General features: G+C 44.4%; 1 protein-coding gene across 2 annotated transcripts in view; it reads right to left on the bottom strand.

Annotated features, from left to right (window-relative positions):
* Positions 1-24278, bottom strand: part of LOC125456790 (5-hydroxytryptamine receptor 2A) — a 342509-nt gene extending 318231 nt beyond the window's left edge. The window contains exon 1 of one of the 2 annotated variants that reach the window (XM_048540197.2): positions 24163-24278. The gene's annotated coding sequence lies outside the window, so the exon portion shown is untranslated. The remainder of the gene's footprint in view (positions 1-24162) is intronic. The other variant, XM_059650432.1, reaches the window with a different exon arrangement.
* Between the last annotated feature and the right edge of the window lie 476 nt (positions 24279-24754).

Here is a 24754-nt window from a genome sequence, read left to right as displayed (position 1 = left end):
ATCTGCCATTCCTTGGCCCATCTGCTCAAAGCCCTGTTGTGCTCTGAGATAACCTTCTTCATTATCCACTACACCACCTAATTTGGTGTCATCTGCAAACTTACTAACCAACATCCTATGTTCACATTCAGATCATTTGCATAAATGACAAAAAGCAGTGGACCCAGCACCGACCCTTTATGGCACACTGCTGGTCACAGGCCTCTGGTCTAAAAAGTAACCCTTCACTAACACCTCTCATACATTTGCGCTAGTTCTCCTTGTGTTCTGTGTGATTTAACCTTACTAACCAATCTATCACATGGAACCTCGTCAAATGCCTTACTGAAATCCATGTCCCCCGCTCTGCCCTCATCAATGTTCTTCACAACGTCTTGAAGAAACTCAATCAAGTCAGCGAGACACAATTTCCCACGCACAAAGCCATGCTGACTATCACTAATCAGTCCTTGCCTTTCCAAATATATGTAAATCCTGTCCCTCAGGATTCCCTCCAACAACTTGTCCACCGCTGACGTCAGGCTCACTGGTCTATAGTTCCCTGGCTTTTCCTTACCATGTTTATTAAATAGTGGCACCACGTTAGCCAACCTCCAGTCTTTTGGCACCTCACCTGTGGCCATCAATGATACAAATGTCTCAGCAAGGGGCCCAGCAATCACTTCCCTGGTGCCCCACAGAGTTCTAGGGTACACCTGATCAGGTCCCGGGGATTTATTGAACTTTACACATTTTAAGATGTACAACACATCTTTCTCTACAATAAGGACGTTTTTCAAGATGTTGCTATTTATTTCCCCAAGTATTTTAGCTTCCACACCCTTCTCCGCAGTAAACACTGATGCAAAATATTTGTTTCGTACCTCCCTGACTTCCACACAATGGTGAGCTTGCTGATTTTTAAGGGGCCTTATTCTCTCCCTCATTACACTTTTGCCCTTAATGCATTTGTGGAATCACTTTGGATTCTCCTGAAACCCTATTTGACAAAGCTATCTCATGTCCCTTTTTTGCTCTTCTGATTTCCCTTCTAAGAATAGTCCTATTGCTTTTATACTCTTCTAGAGATTCACTCGGTCTCTGCTGTCTCTACCTAGCATTTGCTTCCTTCTTTTTCTTACTAAAACCTCAATGTCTCTCGTCACCCAGCATTCCCTACTGCTCCCAGCCTTGCCCTTCACCCTAATGGGAACATACTGTCTCTGGACTTCCTTTGTCTCATTTTTGAAGGCTTCCCATTTTCGAGCCATCCCTTTACCTGTGAACATCCGCCTCATTTGACTTTTAACAGTTCTTGCACAATACCGTCAAAATTAACCTTCCTCCAATTTAGAACTTTAACTTTTAGATCTGGTCTATCCTTTTCTATCACTATTTAAAAACTAATAGAATTATGGCCACTAGCCCCAAAGTACTCCCCCATTGACACCTCAGTCACGTGCCCTGTCTTATTTCCCAAGCGTAGGTCAAGTTTTGCACCTTCTGTAATAGGTACGTCCACATGCTGAATCAGAAAATTTTCTTGTACACACTTAACAAATTCCTCTCCATCCAAGCCCTTAATGTTATGGCAGTCCCAGTCTATGTTTAGAAAGTTAAAATCCCTTGCTGTTACCACCCTATCATTCTTACAGATAACTGAGATCTCCTAACACATTTGCTTCTCAATTTCTATTTGAGGATCTAAGGTCCAATCCTAATAAAGTGATCAACCCTTTCTTATTTCTCAGTTCCACCCAATGGCTTCCCTGGACATATTCCTAGGAATATCTCCCTAAGTACAGCCATAATGTCATCCCTAATCAAAAACACCACTCTTTTCCTCCTCTTTCTATCCTTCCTATAGGATCTATACCCTGGAACATTAAGCTGCCAGTCCTGTCCATCCCTGAGCCACATTTGCTATGATGTCCCAGTCCCATGTTCCCAAACATGCCTTGAGTTCATCTGCCTTAACTGTTAGGCCTCTTGATTTGAAATAAATGCTGTTTAGTTTATCAGTCCTACCTCATTCTCTGCTTTGTCACTGCCTGCCCTGACTGCTTGATCGCTTCTTTTCCCAACTACACCAATCTCAGTCTGATCTCTTGTCTCACTATCTCCCTGGGCCCTAACTGCCTCCGCTTCACCATGGAAGTCCAAAACCCCCAGCCAGGATGGCTTGAGTGGTCTCACCTTCCTCCTCAACCAGAGGCCTAAACAATCCCACATCCACCACCACTCTCCTCTGCTTGGCCAAACTTATTCTCTCATTGAACAATTTCTCCTTTAATTTTCCCTTCTGCCAAGCCAAAGGGTTGACTGTGGGCACCCGCATGGGTCCCAGTAATGCCTGCCTCTTTGTGGGATATGTGACATATCTTGTTCCAGTCTTACACTGTGCACCACCCACCCCACATCTCTTTTCTCAATACACTGACGACTGCTTCCGCACCACTTCCTGGTCCCACCTGGGCCCTGAAAACCTTGTTCATTTTGCCTCCAATTTCCCAGTCTGCCTTCCATATGGCCCATCTCTGACATTCCCGTTCCTTTCCTTGACATTTCCAGCTCCATTTCTGAGAATAAACTGCCCACTGCCACTCACTACAAAGTCACTGACTCCCATAGCTACCCTCCCTACTGCTCCTCATACTCCTTGTCCTGCAAGGGCTTTGGCCCATTCTCCCAGTTCCTTAGCCAACATTATAGCTGATCGAATGATGCCACATTCTAAAACAGTGCTGCTGGCACAGGCGTCCAGCCCACTGTGATTGGCAGGGCCATCAACCTCATCTGACCTATCACCTGAGCTTCTGCTCTTGCCCCTTCCCGTCCCTCACAACAGCATAAGCAGTTTCCTCTTGTCCTAAGATAACAAGGTGTAGAGCTGGATGAACACAGCAGGCCAAGAAGCACCAGAGGAGCAGGAAAGCTGATGTTTCAGGCCTAGCCCCTTCTTCAGAAAATTTTTGAAGAATTTCATCAGACTTGGGTAGGCTCCGCTTTCTGAAGAAATGGACCCAGTGACGCAAAAAACCCCAAGCGTACCCTCCCCTCTGCTCTGGCACCATCATCCGGTCTAACCACCCATTCCAAAATTCCCAGCATGTTAACACTGGAAGTAATTCAGAAGTTACATCCTTCGAGGTTCTCCTTTCTTTAAATCTGCTACGTAGTTCCCTAAATTTTTGTCGCAGGACCTCAACTGTCCTCCTAGTCATGTCACTGGTACCAATGTGAACCACTTTCCGATTCTTCAGCCTCCCCCTTCGGAATACTCTGTAGCGGGTGGGTGGCATCATGAGCCTGGTCTGTGGAAGACAAGTCATCGTCTTAGAGTGACATCAGTTGGGGGGTGTTGCAGAAAAACCCATGTGTCCTCCACCCCCCTTAAAGACTCCCACCACTATTGTTCTCCCTCTCTTTCTGCTCCCCCCCTCGCACCTTGTGCAGCTGAGTTCCTGCTGCACTCCTTGGAGGAACAGTCACCCTCACTGTTTTCCAATGCAGGAAGTCTCTTCCTAAGCGAGATGCACTCTGGGGGTTTCCTGAATCTCTGAGTAATCGTCCTCTACCCGAATGGTGCTCACTGTCAGTCAGAAATGCTTCCTTAAGCTGCCGGGTGACCGCGTCCAAGCTCTGAAACCCCATTCTCAAGCTGATCAAACCAGTAATACTTCGTTCAGATGCAGTCAGTGAAAGTGACCAAGGACCCTGGGCCTTGACCCTTCTTCATCTGCTGCCTGGAAAGAGATTGGCCCCCTGATGGTCAAGCAGCATTCAATCCCAGAGTGCATTTATTTGACACATGCAGATCCAACAGTATGGCCCCAGTTTATATTAGAGTGAAACAGAATACTTATTTACAATAACATGAATTCTTTACAATATGTACAAATGGGAGAAGGGTCCATTGCTTTTATGAACTGGTAGCTCTGGAAGACATCTACCAGAATGACGAAAAGGTGTTTGCTTTTGGATCAGTTCCTGTTGCAAAGGTGAGGATTTGGAGGAGATCAACTCCTTCTACAATGTGCACATTCTGGAGGAGATCAGTGCTGACACAAAATTGAGGATCTGAGGAGATCACTTGCTGTCAGAAGGGCGAGGATCTGACATAGATGAGGTGCTGATACAAAGTTGAGGATCTGAAGGGTTTCAGATGTTGCAATGAGAGGTGAGAAGATCCATTAGTCTTACACAAACATTGATATTCAGAAGATCTGTTAGCATTTTGAGGGTGAGGATCTAGAGCAGATCAACTGGTGTTAGGAGAACAAGGGTCTGGGCCACATTCCGAGCCTGATGTGCTGAGACCTCATTTGGGAGCTGGACAGCAGCAGGTCCAAATCAATACTTTGCACCAGGGGGTCCATTGGATGGGTCGAAAGTGATGTGCCAGCTTCGTGAAGAATGTTGCCAAGCTCACGAATGGTCGTGGAGATCTTACTGGTTGGAGGTGAAGGACGCACGGTATGAGATGTAGGAATTCACCATGTTGGGGTAATTATCAATGAGATGACGCTAAATGCATCTCAGAAAGTCCAGGTAACTCCAGCTCAGAATCTCCAGACACCTTTTAACTAAGGAGCAGATCTAGTGAGCCAGAAGGTTGGCGGCAGTGTTGTGCTATAACGTTGGATCATCTTTTCACTCCCGCTGCCCAAGGGTGACAGCAAGCTCACAGTGTTGGCACAGATCTGTTGCTGGCAGCCATCAGACTCCCCAGACTTGGCCAACATTCCCAACATTTGGAAAGCTTCTACTGAGACTTGCTCACTCCCTGTGCCAAAGATTTGCTGAATCCTGGTGAAGAATGATTGTTTCCACTGGCGTCTAAAAAAGTATTTTCTCTCAGGCAAGACAGCACGGCAAGTTGTGATCACATTGGTGCTCCCTTCTTTCATTGGTGCTCCCTTCTTTTCCCAACGGGATCACCAATACATTAGTCACACTCCCACAGCATCGTCTCGCTCTAAAATCAATGTTCCCTAAAGCTCTGACACACACAGCAACTGGATAACAGGCGAGGAGTCATCCCAGCACGGGTATCGGATCAAGCTGTTAATCACAGTGTCTCTGAAACCCAGCTTGGAAACACACAGAGATTTTAGGAGTACCCTGAAGAAGACGAACACAGGAGCTGCCCGATTGTCTCGGCGCCGAAAGATTTGGGAAGCCAGTCGATGAATGGTGCCAGACGGATCATCACTGGCAAACTGCACTCATCACTGTGACCTGCAGAAGAACCTCCTGATTGAATGCTAGCCCCTACCAGCTGTGGCCACCCTCCGCCTTCTCGCAGAATGTCAGTCCAAGCAGTCTGATCAAGCATGTAATTTCACACAGTTTTCACTCAGTGACTGACTCATCTCAATGTCAAACCCTGCTGTGAAACTGCTCCGCTGCGATGCAATGTCCCGAATCATTGTGCAGGGGGAAGATCACCCCGCTGCTGAAAGACTCAAGGAGAATTTCACGTGGGCCACGGATGGCAGGAGGCGAGACAGGGGCCCGACTCCATGTTGCCACTGATGGGGCAGGTTCTTCTCTCGAGTGAGTGCTCCAGATGATTGATGGTACCTGCCTCACTGGCTCTATACTGAGCTGCAGCTTTCCACACATCCTGGATGGGCTGGTCCCCAGGGCGGGGATGGTGGTTGGGGGAGTGGGGTTTGTGTCAGAGCGGTAGCTGGGACATAGCTGCCGTCAAATTCTGTGAGGCCAATGCGGTGATCCCTCGTAAGAACCCCTGCTGTTCCACCTCCTGCTGAGGGATTAACTCCAAATGAAGCCCCAGCTCATAAAGGGTATCTGAGACCCTGCCCTGAAGTTATTGTCTCGGTTGCAGGAAGAGGTTTTCTGGATGGTTTCAGACTTATCTTTTGTCTCAGCAATGATCTTCTCTGCTCCAATGGTAAAGAAGTGAATAACAGCGTCTAGGCCCGAAACGTCAGCCTTCCTGCTCCTCTGATGCTGCTTTGCCTGCTGCGTACGTCCAGCTCTGCACCTTGTTATCTCAGATTCTCCAGCATCTGCAGTTCCTGCTATCTCAATAACAGGCTTCGCTGTTCAGCCTGCTTTTGAATATGAATAACTCTGCCAGTTCAGCTCTGTCTGCTCTCTCTCCCCCAGGAGTCAGGAAGGCATGTGTTGAGCTTCCCAATGCACTTGGCTTTCTAATGTCCTCCTCTAATCATCTCTCCTGCACAAGTGCACAGATTACTTCACTTTGTTGTGTTCTCTCTGACCCCGCGGTGAATGTGATACCATGGCTCTCATTATGATTGGCGGCGGCCCTCACTTGTGAAGTGATCCTGAAATCCCAGTGGGCATTGTGTGTTTGGATTTTCAAAAACAAACATCCAGTGAGGAGTCACAGAGGTTATGACACAGGGTAAATGCTTGCGCCATAGAATCAGGGAGTCATACAGCACAGAAATAGACCCTTCGGTCCAACCAGTTGATGCCAAATATAATTCCAAACTAAGATATGTCCCACCTGTCTGCTCCTGGCCCACATACCTCCAAACCTTCCTTATTCATGCACTTATCCAAATGTCTTTTAAACATCATAATTATACCTACACCACTTCCTCAGGAAGTCCATTCCATACATGAACCACCTCTGCGTAAAAAAATTACCCCCCCAAAATCTCTGTCCTCTCACTTTAAATTGTGCCCCCTCGTCTTGAAATTCCCATATTTTTGAGGAAAAATACAACGACTATTAATTCTATCTATATCCCTCATTATTTTGTAAGCTTTTGTAAGTTGCCTCTCAATCTCCGAGACTCCAGTGAAAAAAGTCCCAGCCTATCCAGTCTTTCTTTATAACTCAATCCTTCCACACCTGGCAACATCCTGGTAAATCTCTTCTGAACCCTCTCCAGCTTGATTATATCTTTCCTATAACTGGGTGATCAGAGTTGGACACAATACTCCACAAGAGGCCTCACCAACATCTGAGGATCTTTGGCAAATTTCTGCGGAGAAAGTAAGGTGCCAGCTTTAACAACAAGGCACAAAAGAGGAGGCAGCTCGCTATATTGAGTACAGGCTCTCCAACTCCGAACAAAAACAGGAGTTGCTGGAAAAGCTCAGCAGGCCTGGCAGCATCTGTGAAGAAAAAAGATCAGAGTTAACGTTTCTTTTCCGGTGACCCTTCCTCGGAACTGTCTTCGCAAAAGAAAAGTTCTGAGGAACGATCAGCGGACCCAAAACGTTAACTTTGATTTTTTTCCTCACAGATGCCGCCAGACCTGCTGAGCTTTTTCTATTTTTTCTCCTGATTTATGACAGTTCTTTTGGTTTTTGTTTTGCTCTCCTACCTTAACATGGCTTCCCAACTCCTACACTCAAAGGACTAGGCTATGAAGGCAAGCGTGCTCAATGCCTTCGTATCCAACCTGTCCATATGTGACTTCAAAGAATTATGTGTCTCAACCCCTAGGCCCAGCTGTTCTCCAACAATACTCAGGGCCATCCTACTGCTAATTGTTGATGGAAAGTACCGTGCTATCAAGCAGCATCTGCTCGGTGATAACCTGCTTAGTGACACCCAGTTTGGGTTCTGTCAGGGCTGCATCCAGAGGTGAGGTTCAAGTGGTAGCCCTTGACATCAAAGCCAAATTTGACCAAGTGTGGCATCAAGAATCATAGATTCCCTTTAGCATGAAAAAAGGCCAATCGGCCCACCCAGTCCCAACCCTATTACTATAACTCTGCATTTCCTAAGGCTAATCCCCAAAGCCGCACATCCCTGGACACTATGGACAATTTCCCATGGCCAATCCACCTAACCTGCACATCTTTGGGCTGTGGGAGGAAACTGGAGCACCCGGAGGGAACAAACTCCGCATAGACTATACTTAAGGCTGCAGGTGAACCCAAATCGCTGGCACTGTGAGGCAGCACAGCTAACCACTGATCCACCATGCTATCCTGGCAAAACTGGAATCAATGGATATCGGGGCAAACTCTCTGTTGGTTGGAGCCATACTTGGTAGATAGAAAGATGGCTGTCGTTGATGAAGGTCAGCCATCTCAGCTCCAGGACATCTCTGCAGGAGATCCTCAGGGTAGTGTCCTTGGCCCAACCATCTTCAGCTACTTCATCAATGACCTTCCCTCCATCATAAGGTCAGAAGTGGGGATGTTCACCGATGATTGCACAATGTTCCCACCATTCGCAACTCCTCAGATACTGAAGCAGTTCATGTTCAAATGCAACAAGATCCAGACAATATCCAGGCTTGGGCTGACAAGACGCAAGGATTCCACCGACTCCTGGGATAACCTTTCTCATGAATTCAAAGTGGGTTCAGTATCAGTCAGTCCATTCACATCGGCAGAACCCCATGACCTCAAGTAGACATCATCTTCAAATCAATGGCTTGCTGACTTACAGCAACCACGTTGTGAGCAGAGAATACAGCACGCCTAACAGGAAGGCATTCACACGTGTCACCTCAAAGCTGTGTTTGGGGCCTAAGATGGTGAGGAGGGAACAGAACTAAAGGGCAGGTACCTAGCCATATGCCTCTGTGAACCTCATCGCTGTTATGATCCCTGTAGGGTCCAATGACCACTACACACGAAGTATATATTTGCCAGTGACTGACGCACAGGATTGTGTAGAGGATTTCAGTTTTTAAGACTTCTACGGTAACAAAAGAAATGAAAATCAACATCAAATAAACATTATACGCAACTAACGTAGTAAATCGCAGAATGATTATTTCTTTTTTCTTAGCAACATTGAAAAACCATCGCCAATATATATACATTACAAGGCACTGTCAGCACATGTCTAGCCTTGTGGATTGAAAAATGACAAGCTCCTCCTGGCTTTAATAAAGTTGCTCTGCAAACCATTCAGTGTGAATTTTCTAAAGGTCTTTTAAATGTTGCTCCTTTGCTCAAGGGGCAAATTGCCTGAGGATAATCAAGTGGATTTCCAACAGTGAAGCACTCCCCTGCTGCCCTTTTGTCTTTGATACTGCCTGAGATTCATAGATTCTCTCCCGCCAGCTGGACTGTGGTTAATCCAAAAACAGAGGATTTTCTACTGCCTGGTTTCACAGCACCTGCTGTGAGACTTCTTCCCCCAATCTCTCAGACTAACTAACTGACTCAAAGTTGCAGGGCAAAACAAAAACCAAAAGAACTGTCGTAAATCAGGAACAAAAACTGAAATTGCTGAAAAAAGCTTAGCAGGTCCAGCAGCACCTGTGGAGAAAAAAATCAGAGTTAATGTTTCCGGTCCGGTGACCCTTCCTCAGAACTTTACTTTTGCGAAGACAGTCCTGAGGAAGGGTCACCGGACATGAAACGTTAACTCTGATTTGTTTTCTTCACAGATGCAGTCAGTCCTGCTGAGCTTTTCCAGCAACTTCTGTTTTTGTTCGGAGTTAGAGAGCCTGTACTCAAAATAGCGAGCTGCCTCCTACTTTGTGCCTTGTTGTTAAAATTCACACCTTACTTTCACCGCAGAAATTCACCAAGGATCCTCAGACAGCACTTTCCAAGCCCATGACCACTTCCATCTAGAAGGACAAGGGCAGCAGATACATGGCCCACACCAACACCTATAAGTGCCCCTCGAAGCCATTCACCATCTTGACTTGGAAATATTTCACCTTTATATACATCCTTTACTGTCACAGGGTCAAAATCCAGGAATTCCCTCCCTAAGTGCATCGTGGGTCAATCCACAGCAGGTGGACTGCAGCGGTTCAAGAATACAGCTCATCACCGCCTTCTCAAGGGGCTACTAGGGATGGGCAGGAAATGCTGGCCCATTCAGTGATGCCCACATCTCATGAGGGAATTTTTTAAAAACCCAGCTTTCGATTTAATCATTGCAATAAGAAGTACCTATGATTTGTCTCTAGGCAGATTTCATAGGAGGCCACACTCTCCTGTCAAACTGTTCAGTTTTGCCTTAAGTTAAAGGAGACAGTTTAAAACGTAATTATCTCATAAAATGTAGTGTTTGTCACAAAAGCAGTAAATTTGAATTCTTTTCATGGAAAGTTTTAATAGATTCACATCAAAGTTAAGTTCTTGCTTCTCTAAGAGCTCCAGGAGAACTAATCTGTATTGAAAGACGTACGCAAATAAAACACTTTCAAAATAGTAACTAAGTAGAATTCAAATAGACTATTTACTAAATTCAACCGATCGTCAAATGTTCTTTTCATTGTTATTGGAGTCACTCATGCTGGTTTGCATGCAACTTGACTTGGCCTTATCATCAGCAAATGTTACATTGATGTAAGCACCTTCCCTAATTACAATCGCCAACAATCAAAGTGTGATCAAATCCCAGCGTCAGCTACACTCAGCTCTAGTTCTTCATTCAACCCAATTTATATCTTGTCGGATTTTCAGGTGTTTAAAATTCTCTTTTCTGCATTATGTCTTCTTTGCCAGCTGTTGAATTTCAGCTGTGTTCGAAATCGATTATACACTTCAATGACCCGTGCCTGGATCTACTTTATTTGCTTTTCCATCCCGTTCTGCTGGGTCCCCATTATTTTGCAGATTAGAATCTAGAATTTCTGAAGGATGATGCCTGTACTGCATGCAAAACAAAATATTATGCTGTACCTAAGAACGTGACAATAATAAATCAAACATTTAAAAAAATCTCTCAGATTCAGGATTTACCCTCAGATGTTGTGTTTTCCGGGAAATGCACCAGCTGAATGATGTCCCACTGACAGTAAGTGTATAGAGTTGGGTTTTATAAATGTATGGTGAATAATATCTGTTTCATGTTCATTACCGGCCTGATGGAGGATCACTAGTGAATCTTCTATGTATGATTTATCCTGTTTGTAGGTTATAGCCACAGGGCTTCACATTTTAACCAACATACAAAGGCAAGAATGTAGGCCATTCTTCCCTTCTAGTCTGCTCTGCCACTCAACAACATCACAGCTGCTCTGTTTGTCTCTAAAATCCCAAATTCCTGTCTATCGCACAAAACACTTCAAACCCCATGTTGGACAGGAACACATGCACTTCTGCCTTAAACATATTTAACGATCCTGCATCCACTTCCTTCTGAGGCAGTTCCAAGGCCACACAGCCCTTGGATGGGGTGGGGGGGGTGAAGAAAAATTCTTTCTGTCTCTGCCTTAAAAGGGTGATGCCACAAGACCATAAGATGTAAGCGCAGAATCAGGCCATTTGGCCCATTGAGTTTGCTCCATCAGTTGATCATGGCTGATATGTTTAGAACAAGAACAAGGAAAATTACAGCACAGGAACAGGCCCTTCGGCCCTCCAAGACTGCATTGAAATGCTGTCCTCACAAAAACCTCCTACACTTCCGGGGACTGTATCCCTCTAAACTCATCCCATTCATGTATTTGTCAATTTGCCTTTTAAAAGCCAAAGTTAAAAGTTTCTCAATCCAATTTTTCCCCATAACTTTTGATCCTCTTGCTGATCAGGAACCCTAATTTTAAGAACCCTAAGAATCACTGATTTTAAAACAGTGCTGCCTAGGTTTGGACTCACCCCCAAAAGGGAAACATGCTTTCTGTATGCACCTTGTTAAGACCAATCACATGGTCACACGTCATTCTTCTAACTCCAGTGAAAACAAATTCACTATCTCTGATTTGTCGTCGCTACGTAACCCACTCATCCCAGGTGTCAATCTAATAAACCTCCTCTGATCTGCCGCCAATGCGGCTACCGCCTTCCTTAAATAAAAGAAGCAAAATTCAGACAGTGTTCAAAACATGGTCTCACCCATGTGCACTGAATCAAACACTTTTGGCAAAGATGGATGAAGCGTCTGGAAGGTAATGGCCCAGGTACAACTTCTTCTGAATGGAAGCCTGGAAATCTATACAGCAGATATTTTAAGGCCATTCTGGATTCCCTGTTGGCCCTCACAAAGAATGTTTTGAAACTGCATTCTAAATCCTGGCCACCTGCTTTGTAAAAGTGTTTTACCTCTTCTCACCTCTTGGCTCTTTGTCAGTCGCCTTAAAATCTACCCCCACATCGGATCATCAATCCTTCACCCTTTGGTTCCTCTTCCTCTATTCTAAACCATTCATGACTGCAAATGCCTCCGTAACATCTCCTCCTGACCTTCTCTTCTCTGAGGAGAGCGCCCAAGAGATTCCAGCTGAGGATTATAGCCAGTGTGTTACAAAGGTTAATAATTCCTGGTGTGTGTACTCCTGATATTTATAAAGCCCAGAATGTTGTACCTTTCATTAACTGCTTTGTTAACTTCTCTTCCTACCTTCAAAGACTTATGACCTTCTAACTTCCCGCACTTTTCTACATTTATAGACTTTTCTGTGGATTTTCTTTCCTCATTCCTGCTGCCAAAATGTGTACATTTCATTGACATCTTTTTGCCTTAAATCTGCCCGTTCCCCAGCCTATCTAATGTTAACAGTTAGACCAGTTTTGCGTTGTCTGTAAATTTTAAAAAGACACCTATTTTCCCCAAGTCCCAGGTATTACTGTCTACTCAAAACCACAGAGATCCTTGAACAGGACCCTTGGGAGCTCAGAGCATAAGCGCCTCCAGCCTGTGAGAATGTCCCCATTAACCAAACACCATGCTTTCTATTGTGAGTCATTTTTGTAAGCCACGCTGCCCCTTTTATCACATACAAACCTGGATGCTGCTACATGCCACTTTATCAAGAACTTTCCAAAATTTCACATCCAAAACTGCCCACCAATTATTGGTGCTACCTTATCAAATAAAATCCATTGCAATGTGACATGGATGGATGTGACGATAATGAAAAGGTGATGTATGTCATATAGGCAGTCATGCATTTCAGAGTATAAAGAAAGAATGGAAAAATCTGTACAGCTGATGATTTTTTTTATTCGTTTGTGGGATGTGGGTATCGCTGGCTGGGTCAGCATTTATTGCCCATCCCTTGTTGTTCCTTGAGAAGGTGGGGGTGAGCTGCCTTCTTGAACTGCTGCAGTCCACCTGCTGTGAGTTGACCCACAAAGCCATTAGGGAGGGAATTCCAGGATTTTGACCCAGCAACAGTGAAGAACAAGAGATATTTTTCCAAGTCAGGATGGTGAGAGGAGGGGAACTTGGAGGTGGTGGTGTTCCCATACATCTGCTGCTCTTGTCCTCCTAGATGGAAGTGGCCGTGGGTTTGGAAGGTGCTGTCTGAGGAGCTTTGGTGAATTTCTGCAGGGTATCTTCTAGACAGTGCACACTGCTGCTACTGAGAGTTGGCGGTGGAGGGAGCGGATGCTTGTGGATGTGGTGCCAATCAAGAGGCTGCTTTGTCCTGGATGGTGTCAAACTTCTTGAGTGTTGTTGGGGCTGCACTCATCCAGGCAAGTGGGGAGTATTCCATCACACTCCTGTGACATGATACAGGACTATGTACAATAACGCAAAATAGAAGAGTTTGCACTCTTAGGTCAGACAGCATTCACTCTTCAGTAAGGGGACACCATTATCGGAGACACTGTACCAGCAGAAATGAGAATAGCCATCTCCCCCGAGTGCAGAACAGAATCCCAAGTCACAAACTTCATGGAAACACAGACTATCAATGAAGTTAAGATGAGCCCTATTTACCCTTAACATATCTCAATTAGTGGTCAGGCCTTCTCCAAGATTATCATTCCTACCGCATCCCAACTGCCTACTGCCTGGTCTGTCATTCTCAAATTGTCTATAAATTTTAAAAAGGTGTGCATTATCCCCAAGTCCCAGTCATTACTGTCTACTCAAAACCACAGCGATCCTTGAACTGAACCCTTGGGAATTCAGAGCATTACCCCTCCTGTGTGTGAACACGTCCATTAACCAAACTCCTTGCTTTCTATCCACGAGCCATTTTTATAATTCATGCAGCCCCTTTAATCCCATAAAAACCTGGATTTTGCTCCATGCCCAATAATGTGATACTTTATCGAGCGCTTTCAGAAAGTTCTTTCTGAAACCTCCCTCCTTTGATGAGCCAGAGGGTAATCCACTAGTCCTTTGGAAGATTATGAGCAACATCTCCACAATTCCTAAACCTATTTCCTGCAGCAACGCAGGATGATCCCATCTGGACCTGGTGATATTTCCACTTGAAGAATTGTCAGATTTTTTTTAGTCCCACTCTCTTTATTTTTCTGATCCAATATGACACAGGTTTGAGTCCCACTCTGGGGAACATGAATTCATTAAAGTCTGGAATTAAAAGCTAGTCGGATGGCAACCACTGTTGCTTGACCTAAAAATCCAGTCTGATTCCCTAACATCCCTTTAGGGAAGGAAATTGGCCTACACGTGACTCCAGGCCAACAGCAAGGTAGTTGATTCCTAACTGCCCTCTAGGCATTTAGGGATGGGCAATAAATGCTGTTTTAACTAGCTTTGAGCACATCCCATGAGCAACTATAAAAAATCCTAGCAGACGCCTCTTTTTACCACAGCTCTCTCTGTGTAAATACTCATCGCTATAACTTACATGTGCGTGAAAGGACCAAGGACAAAAGCAGCTTCATGGAGACCCAACAGATCAGATCCCTACTGATGCAGGGACAATAAATTTGCCTTGTATTCCAATGATTTTATTACGTGCGTTGGCTTAATAAAATGAGAGTTTCTCATTGAGCTGGTGGTCAGTGAAGAAGTTGTTGGGTATTGTGCACAGGCTGACAGTTTGTACACCTATCCTTTCTGGCTTTTTCTCAAAATGCATGATTTTTGTGTGTGTGTGCAGGAATGTGGGTGCAGGCTAGTGGTGCTGTAAGGATTGGAAGGGGGAGAAGTTTACTTGTAAGTTGGAATACAGCAGACCCAATCAAACAAGGGTCCAGTGTAATATTGACAATGGCATCGATCCCTGCTCTCTATCTTTGAGAGAATGGTCTCTGGAGATACAGCTTAGAATGAACTAAACTTGTTACACTAATCCGTATTTGGGCAGCAAAGTAGCTCAGTGGTTAGCACTACAGCCTCACAGCGCCAGGGACCCGGGTTCGATTCCAGCCTCGGGCGACTGTCGGTGTGGAGTTTGCACATTCTCCCTGTGTCTGCATGGGTTTCCTCCGGGTGCTCCGGTTTCATCCCACAGTCCAAAGATGTGCAGGCTGGGTGGATTGGCCATGCTAAATTGCCCGTAGTGTTGAGGGATGTTTAGGTTGGGTGTGTTAGGCATGGGAAAATCAGGGGTAAGATAATGGGTCTGGGTGGGATGCTCTTCGGAGGGGCAGCGTGGACTTGTTGGGCCGAATGGCCTGTTACCTCTCTGTAGGGATGTTACGATTCAACGACAGACCATACATGCTGCTACTCTCTCGCTTTCGCTTCACCTTAATTGAAGGATTCGTTAATAATGTCTGTAGGGTACCATTGTGGTTCAGTGTGCATGTTATTACCCAGAGTCCAAAAGCTATGTGTTCAAGTCCATTGCAGAGACTTGCGCATAGGAGTAAGGCTAACGCTTCAGTGCAGTACTGAATAGGTGCTGTAGTATCTGAGGGTGTCTTGCATTATTTGAAGAAGTGCTGCAGTATTGGAAGGTATGTTGCAGTATCTGAGGGAGTATTGCAGTATCCGAGAAGTGTTGCAGTATCTGAGGGAATATTGCAGTATCTGAGAGAGTGCTACAGGCTCTGAGGGTGTGCTGCAGTACCTGAGGGAGTGCTGTAGTACCTGAGGGTGTGCTGCAGTACCTGAGGGAGTGCTGCAGTACCTGAGGGAGTGCTGTAGTACCTGAGGGTGTGCTGCAGTACCTGAAGGAGTGCTGTAGTACCTGAGGGTGTGCTGCAGTACCTGAGGGTGTGCTGCAGTACCTGAGGGAGTGCTGCAGTACCTGAGGGTGTGCTGTAGTACCTGAGGGAGTGCTGCAGTACCTGAGGGTGTGCTGTAGTACCTGAGGGTGTGCTGCAGTACCTGAGGGTGTGCTGTAGTACCAGAGGGAGTGCTGCAGTACCTGAGGGTGTGCTGCAGTACCTGAGGGTGTGCTGCAGTACCTGAGGGAGTGCTGCAGTACCTGAGGGAGTGCTGCAGTACTGGAGGGTGTGCTGTAGTACCTGAGGGAGTGCTGCAGCACCTGAGGGTGTGCTGCAGTACCTGAAGGAGTGCTGTAGTACCTGAGGGTGTGCTGTAGTACCTGAGGGAGTGCTGTAGTACCTGAGGGTGTGCTGCAGTACCTGAGGGAGTGCTGTAGTACCCGAGGGTGTGCTGCAGTACCTGAGGGTGTGCTGCAGTACCTGAGGGAGTGCTGCAGTACCTGAGGGTGTGCTGTAGTACCTGAGGGAGTGCTGCAGTACCTGAGGGTGTGCTGCAGTACCTGAGGGAGTGCTGCAGTACCTGAGGGTGTGCTGCAGTACCTGAGGGAGTGCTGCAGTACCTGAGGGTATGCTGCAGTACCTGAGGGTGTGCTGCAGTACCTGAGGGAGTGCTGCAGTACCTGAGGGAGTGCTGTAGTACCTGAGGGTGTGCTGCAATATCTGAGGGAGTGGAGCCATAAATCAATTTTTCCGCAAGCCTTCAAAAGTTAAATCCCCAAGAAATATGAAAGATGCAGCACCATTGTCATGACACTCACCCGAAAGGAGAGCATAAAAAATGCAAATGGAGGTGGTCATTGATAGCAATCTAACTCACTGGTGTGGAGAGGGCTGTTGGGGATATGTAACACACCCTTGTCTCTCACAGTCAGCAACACAGAGGCAAGAAGGTGGTGACAGAATGAACACCATTTCCAATACACATTTGTCAACTTCATTTCCCCAAAGACTGAATGATGAGAATTCTGAATGTGATGATTATTTTGTTTTTGTCACGATCCTGTCTTTTCTCTTCATGCCTCGAGCAACGTGACAGGGACAGGGTGTCCATAAGATGCATCCATGAGGTTCAATTCCTCAGTGTACTTCATTCCGTCAGAAGGTGCATTGCCACAGGGTACAGAGCTGCGTACCAGGGTGAGTACTGTCAATGTGGTGAGTCCAGTTAGACACTGAATTTGATTGATTGATTGAATTTATTGCCACAAGTCCCAAAACAGAGTGAAAAGTTTTGTTTACGAGCGGTACAGGCAAATCACAGCAAGCAAAGGATGTACGGATCAAAAAGACATACAGGTAACAGTGCAGGCTACATTATTTGAAGCTAGAGTCCATTCAACAGTCTGATAATAGCTGGGCTTCGGCGTGATAATTCCTATGCAGCTTGGGCAGACACTGATGACAGGATTGATCCCTGTTGACAGGGATAGCCGGGAAGGTGGCGGCCTAGTGGTATTGTCAATAACACTATTAATTCTGCATCCCAGATAATGTTCTGGAGACCTGAGTTCAAATCTTGCCATGGCAGATGGTGGATTTTGAACTCAATTTAAATAAAAATCTGAAATTAAGAGTGTAATGATGATCATGAATCCATCACTGATTGTTGGAAAAACCCATCGTGGTTCATTAATGTCCTTTAGGGAAGGAAATTGCCATCCTTACCCAGTCAGGACTACATGTGACTCCAGACCCACAGCAATGTGGTTGACCCTTAAACCATTCTCAGGGCAATCAGCCAGGGATACCCTAATTGATTAAAAAAAAACACCCTGTGGAGGATTCAGTTCAGACCAACCTCATCCAACCTCTGTTCAGCTGGATAATGATGCTGATCCCTGAGCACCATTGTTGTCAAGGTGAAAGCTCAGGATCATTAGGAACTGAGTGAAATACTGGAAGATATGCCACACATCCTTTTCCACAACTGCAGACGGGATGGAGAAAGTCAAGGTGCTAACTGGTGGGTTGGTGCCCCAGGGCGTAGTGAGGATGTCTGTCATGGACAGAGTGAAAGACATGTACGTGGCATTGGGCAAACCCACCGCTTGCCATCAGCCACGTCCCCTCGATCCACTCTGCCACCACGCAGAGCCGGGGTGATAGCCTCTGCAAAGCCCTCGGAGGCTCCCAAAGGCAGGTAACATCAGTCCAAAGTATTTCCCCGCCACGATCTCAGAAACTGCTTCCACCTCCAGTAAAGCTACACAGAATACGCTACAAATGGGCATCATTCTTTTTGTAGCACTTATTGCCCATCCCTAATGGCCCAGAGGACAGTTAAGAGTCGACCAAATTGCTGTGGGTCTGGAGTCACATGTAGGCCAGATCCAATAGAGTTGGCAGTTTCCTTCCCTGAGAGACATTGGTGAACCAGATGTGTTTTCCAACAATTGACAACAGTTCCAAGGTCATCATTATGGACTTAATTCGAGACGTTTTATTGAATTCAAATGCCACCATCTGCTATGGTGAGATTTGAATCCGGGCCCCTGGACCATGACCTGGGTCTCTGGATTGATGATCTGGTGAAGATACAGGGCCATCACTCCCTTTACATTGAGGAAATTGTCATACATTCAGGGTATGTATATTGGCTGGTTAGTAATACGCTGTACTGCTAAGTTTCCTTTATTTACAAAGCTGTCAACTTGGATCCAAGCCCTCTGATGAGACAGAGAGCAAAACATTTTAAAAGTGGTTTGAGTTTATTAAAAACTTAGTCTACAGCTCCTTCCACATACTGGTTCCACATGTTCCCTTTTTTTTGCTCTTTTTAACTCAGAGTGTTGTGAGCTTTTGGGGTTTTCTAGCCTAGAAAGTTACAGAAATTCAGCCTTTGAGAAAATATTTTCGAATCAACTTGGCCAGGGATGTTATGACTGAGCACAGGCCTACTGGTCCAGAGGTAGGGATATTACCATTGCATTACAAGAGCCATAAATATTCCTCCCACATAGTCAACTAAACTAACCCCAATCACATGCTTAACTTTTTCATTGATGGGAGTTAAATCACATTAAGCTCCATAAATAAAAGCCTCCCCTTTGTACTTTGGTCAGTCAACCACAGCAGAATGACCCTGAACTCTGACGGACTCCTGAGATTTTGCTGTACACATCCAAAGCACCCCTCATCCTGATCTTGTCAACTTCAAACAACTTACCATTGAAAATAGCTGTATCGACCAAGAACACCTTCCAACCAATGGCTGCCAGAGGAAACTTGGCAAACAGCTGCGATAAGTGAGACTTTATTCAGATGGAGCAGTGATAAGTTGAAATACCCAGTTGAAGCACCACTTAAACTCAGCGCTCATTTCCGCTATCAATCAGTCTCCCAGGTCCCACTGCATGCATCCCTGTATAGTTTGTCTTGGAGTTAATAAAAACAATGTAAGAATAGCAATGCTGACAAGGGACAAATTGCATCAAAGTTTTTTCATTTTGCATTGATCAGAGAAAAATAATGCCATTAAAAGTGGGAAAACAACGTTGATAGCGCATGAGAGGAAAGTGCTGATTGGTTGGCAAGTGGACTCTGACAGGTGAAGGCAATGGCATAGAGAAGGGGCTTTACCCCTTGAATTGGTATTGTTGTGAACTGCCCTGAGGAATGCAAGAAGAAAAACTCTGAGAAAATCTAACTTGCGTCAGCAATACTCAAGTGCAGTGTTGCCAAATGCCTAAATATGAATAAGTTTCAGCAATATATTTTCATTGTACCATTAAGTCCTCTGCAACAACTTAAAGTAACTAGACAAACTATAGTTAATAAATTCCCTACCCGTGTTTAAATAGGTCTCTGTAAAATCAGACATAAGTGGTATGGAACAGTGTAATGCTCCCACTATAAAAATTCAATGACTTTTACCCCTTCCAACTCCTAACTCACTCATTTCTGAGAGTGACAACTGCCCCTTCTATGTCTCTCTGACCTCAGCCTTTACCTTTGCTATTTCATCGATTTCAATATGGACCATGAATCTGGCTACTCTCTCCCGTCAAAACGTCCCCACACCAAGTAAGCAAATGCCATGCAAATCCAGCAAAGGTTGCAGAAAAGTTACCTCCTCCCTCCTGTAACAACTGCTCTTTTCTGTACTTTCCTCAAGCTGTCTTTCCTTCCATTGTGCTATGGATTTGCTCTCAAATGATCTCCTCTCAGGCATTGTTATCCAGTCCAGTGTTCAGCATCATATACTTGTGTGATGGCCACCCACTCCTTAAGATCAGCCGACCTCTGAGCTTATGTTAGCACTCACCTAGGTCACACACAGCATCCTGAAATTATCAAATGACATATGAACTGCAGGTAATGGACCTCAGCTCTTTCTGTATATGCACGTATGTGTTTTCAGCGTAGTATTCCCTTTATTCTCTTTTTTTTTGCCAAAGCCCAAGTTCTGGAATTGCTTTTCTAAACCTCTCTGCTTAATTATGTCTCCTTTGAAGTGCTCCTTAAAATCAATTATTATTTATTACTTATGTACACTTCAAACTTGAAGTCATCCTGATCTCTTTGAAGTTGGTTCCTCTACATGTTCACTTTAGCTGGTTATTGATAGGTTTCCTTATTGACTATCGCCTGCTGCTCTAAATTATTTCATATGATGTTCCCCGTGTACCTAAGTCCCACTCTCACTGTGGCAGACTGATGTTTCACTGCCACTGTTTTGCTTCTGATTAGTAAACCCATTTCAGTGTCAGTTCAATTATAATGTGGACTCTGATCCACTTTTGCATTTAACTGTAAATGCCCACTCTCAATAAATTTCCCTTGTCATTCTGTTCAGCAAATGACTCCACTTATATTTCACTGAGTCCTACTCTATAACTTGTATCCTTTTTGACTGCTGTTGGGATGGAGGAGTGTGTGCGAAGGTCTAAGATTCAGTTGAATGTTCTGGTGTGGACTGTAAGAATGGGGAGAAAAGAACTTTGAATATACCGTCTGAGGTTTAAGAAAAACTGCATCAAATATATAATTATTACGCATGCATTTCTCACACACAAATGCTTGCAAGGCCTTATGTTGAGAGAAACACTCCTTTAAAGTTATATGATTTAGCCTTCTAATCTTTCTGAAAGTAACGTTGGAAACCAACCAATAGATTTTGTTGGAAATGCAAGCAACTGAGTGCTGGTTTTATTTTTCAGAAGTACTTTGAGTGCTTGGTGGGGTAAGGATGATATAGCAACTCTCTGACATGATTTACAACACGGATCTATAACATGGAACTGGTATTCCTATAAGAAAGCCAATTACTGGCAACATAAGGATGAACCGAAAAGGCAAGTGTAGCCACCTTAACAAGAAATTACCCCGGCCAACATCTTCACGGTCATTTTGTGCATAGACAAAATATTTTCAATATTGTGAAAATATTCTCTTCCAAACATTACGTCCGAAGCATAAACTGTACTAATGGGCGAATCAGTGTTGCATGGCTTAATTAACAGTAACTAAGAGATAAAATTGTCTTCTCATTAGACTTCAAGTGTTCAAATAAATCCCTAGGCTGACACACATGGAGACTTATTAAAGATTGTTTCCTCAACCACTGCAAGCTGTCGGAGAATACACAAAAGTGTCACAAAATATTTCCATTAGAAAGTGTGAAGTGCTTACATTATTGCAATAGTGATTTCAAATATTCAGGGTTTCAAATACTCAATATCACCAGCAGATTAGTATTTTGGTGACTGTACAGCAGGGATTCATAAGCAACAAATTTCTTCCGAATGTAAGAGATAAATATTGATAATTATCACAACACTTGATTTTTCTGGTGATGTTATAAAATTAACCTACAGCCTTACTCCTTTTCATAAAGAGTTTGAATCCTCAGCTAATGTACGTTGCTGATCAATGCGGCTGAATTCGGCAATAATTAGAAATCAGCTATAATAGGCTACAATATACCAAGGTAATCTGCTGCACCAGACTATGATGTACAATTATTATCCACTTCACTCCGCTACAATACACTATAGTTATTTGAAGCTACCATGGCAATAGGCTACCACAAGTTACACTGACCTGGTCATGGAGAGCTAGCTGGGGTACAAGGTTACAGAAGCTAGAAATCCCTGGTTAGATGCCATTTGGAGTACTGTGAGCGAACATGGGCACCATACCATAGGAAGGATATATTGGTGTTAGAGGGAGTACAATGTAGGTTTATAAGAATGATACCTGAGCTTCAGGGGCTTAAATTATGAGGAGAGACTATACAAATTAGGCCTGTTTCCTCTAGCATTTAGAAGGCTCAGGAGTGATCTGATCGAAGTCTTTGAGGCATGTAGAAAAGACAGGGAGTATAAAGGTAAACTATTTCCACTATTAGGGATTCTAGAACGAGGGCATATACTCTGACAATTAGGCACAGATGGCTCAGGAGAGATGTTAGGAAGCATACCTACACACAAAGGGTAGGGGATATTTGGAACTCTCACAAGCTGGTTAAGAAGGCGTTTAACATGCTTTTTCAGACCATTGAGTAAAGGAGCTGGGACATCACGTAACAGTTGTACATGACGTTGCTGGAGCCACTTTTGGAGTACTATGTATCGTTCTGGTTGACCTGCTGCGGGGAGGACCTCATTAAAGTGAAGAGAGTTCAGAAAAGATTTACAAGGATAGAATGCAGAGTGCCAGGCATTGCTCCTCAGTTGGGGGCATGTGGTTGAGGCTTACAGTCGACTGGCGTGTGGGGAGACTCAGTGCTGCAGGTAATTGGTGCTGGCACCAGATGGGAATGATGCAGGTGGGGCAGTGGGCACGGCAGCAAGGGGCAGGAGTGGACCCTGTTCCAACAGTCGGTGGGTTCATGACTGATCTGTGACATAGCTCCATATACCTGCCTCTGGCCCATGACCCTTGATCCTGCATCCTTGTTGTTGGGAATGGAGGTTTTGAGTTATAAGGAAAAGCTGGATAGGCTGGCACTTCATTCTCCAGAACCTAGGAGGTAGAGGTTTTCAAAATCATGAGAGGCATGGATAAGGTGAATAGCCTTTTCCTTGGAAGTTGGGGGGGGGGGGCGGCATTCAAAACTAGAGGGGATATTTTTAAAGTGAGAGCGCAAAGATTTAAAAGGGACCTGAGGAGCAACGTTTTCACACACGAGGGTGGTTCGTTTGTGGAATGAACTGCCAGAGGAAGTGGTAGATGCAGATACAATTCTGAAATTTAAAAGATATTTGGACAGGTACATGGATAGGAAAGGTTTGGACGGATGTAGGCCAAACCCAGGCAAATGGGGCTAGTTTAAATGAGAAAATCAGATTAGAAGAGTTGGGCTGAAGGGCCTGCTTCCGTGCTGTATGATTATCAACTGCACTGGGCTACAATGCTCTATAGATATCTACTGCATAACGCTATAATGTACTACAGTTATCCGCTGCACCAGCTTACAATGGGCTATAGTTATCTGTTAGACTAGACTACAATGTAAAATAGTGATCTACTGCTGCACAATAGTCATCAGCTTTATTAGCCTATGATGCACTGTAATTATCTGCTGCATTAGGCTACTATTTACAACAATTATCTGTTGCACCAGGCTATAATGTACTGTACTTATCTGTTGCATTAGATTACAAGATACAACAGTCACCTGTGCACAAGGCTATGAAATGCTAGTTATCTGTTGCATTAGACTATGATATATGATATTTATTTGCTGCACTAGGCAATAATTTGTACTCTATGTGCTGCACTAGGCAATAATTTGTAAATTTGCACAATGGTGATCTGCTGCATCCCAGCATTTCTCTCTGCAGTAACTTTTTTTATATTTTTCATTTTTGACTTCATACGCATTCACTGTATCACAAAACCATCATACCTTGATGAGGCCAACCTTTTCCATAAAGTCCAGATATGGCAACTGCATCTTTTTACCACAAACTCTTCCACATCCAGAAATATTTGAGGGACAGGTTGATTAACAAGATTACTACAGCAGGCTAATATATTCCATTGAAACCTTTAAATGAGAGACCTTTTATTTACACCTTAGTTGATCTAAATCCACATATTCGTGCATGAGCAGCAAATCATTTGCTGAAGGTTGAAATGATTGCATTCTATTTACTCAGTTTTTAATCTTGATCTTGTTTGGACTATACACATTGATTTATGGCTCAGCATCGGCAGTGAGAGCTGAGAATTATTTGCAATCAATAAATTCAGCCATTTGTGCCACTACACGACCCTATTTCCAATATACCAATATTTCTGAAATCCACACCGCACTTCAGCCCATCTCTGATCAAATGGTGCTAATTATCTTCATCAACACAACAATGAAACATAATGCAAAAATACTTTCTGTTCAAAATAAAACAAAATCCAATTTACCTGAACTGTCAAGACTTGACAGCGTTGTGTATTAAGTTTTGTTCACTTTGAAGGCAGATATTCAAAAGTGTTGAATTCTTCCCAACACTTCCTTTAAAGCACTCTGTATTGCATCGAGCCTGCTCTTGAAATTGGTATCACAGAATCTCAGTTCTTGGCTTCAGGTCTCCACCAAGTAAAAGATCATTTAGAAAATGTGGCATGAGTGGTATATGAGTGGATCTGGAGTGACAGGACAGTGCAATTCGAGGGAAAATCTCCTCGGGCTGGCCTGCAACACACATTCTGAAGGTTACATGCAGACGCTTCACAGCCCGATCGATATTCGTGTGTACATTTTTTCACAGATATTAACCAGATGCGCACTCGCGTTGCTGTTGCACATGCCAACTAAACAGACATGAATCACAGTACACAGATGTTAATTATACAAATACTGAACATGCTTATGCTAAAACTTCACTTGGGAGACTAGCCTTCGAAAGGATGATCAAATTCAAGATCTCGTCCTTTTGTGAATGTGCCACAGCTATGGACAATGAAACCTCTTTTCTCACTGCAAGTCACCCACGCTTCACAGTTTAAGGATAAC

Source organism: Stegostoma tigrinum, chromosome 12, assembly GCF_030684315.1.
Source record: "Stegostoma tigrinum isolate sSteTig4 chromosome 12, sSteTig4.hap1, whole genome shotgun sequence".
NCBI classification, from domain to species: domain Eukaryota; kingdom Metazoa; phylum Chordata; class Chondrichthyes; order Orectolobiformes; family Stegostomatidae; genus Stegostoma; species Stegostoma tigrinum.
Note: the sequence above shows the minus strand (reverse complement) of the source record. Positions and strands in the feature narration are given on the sequence as shown.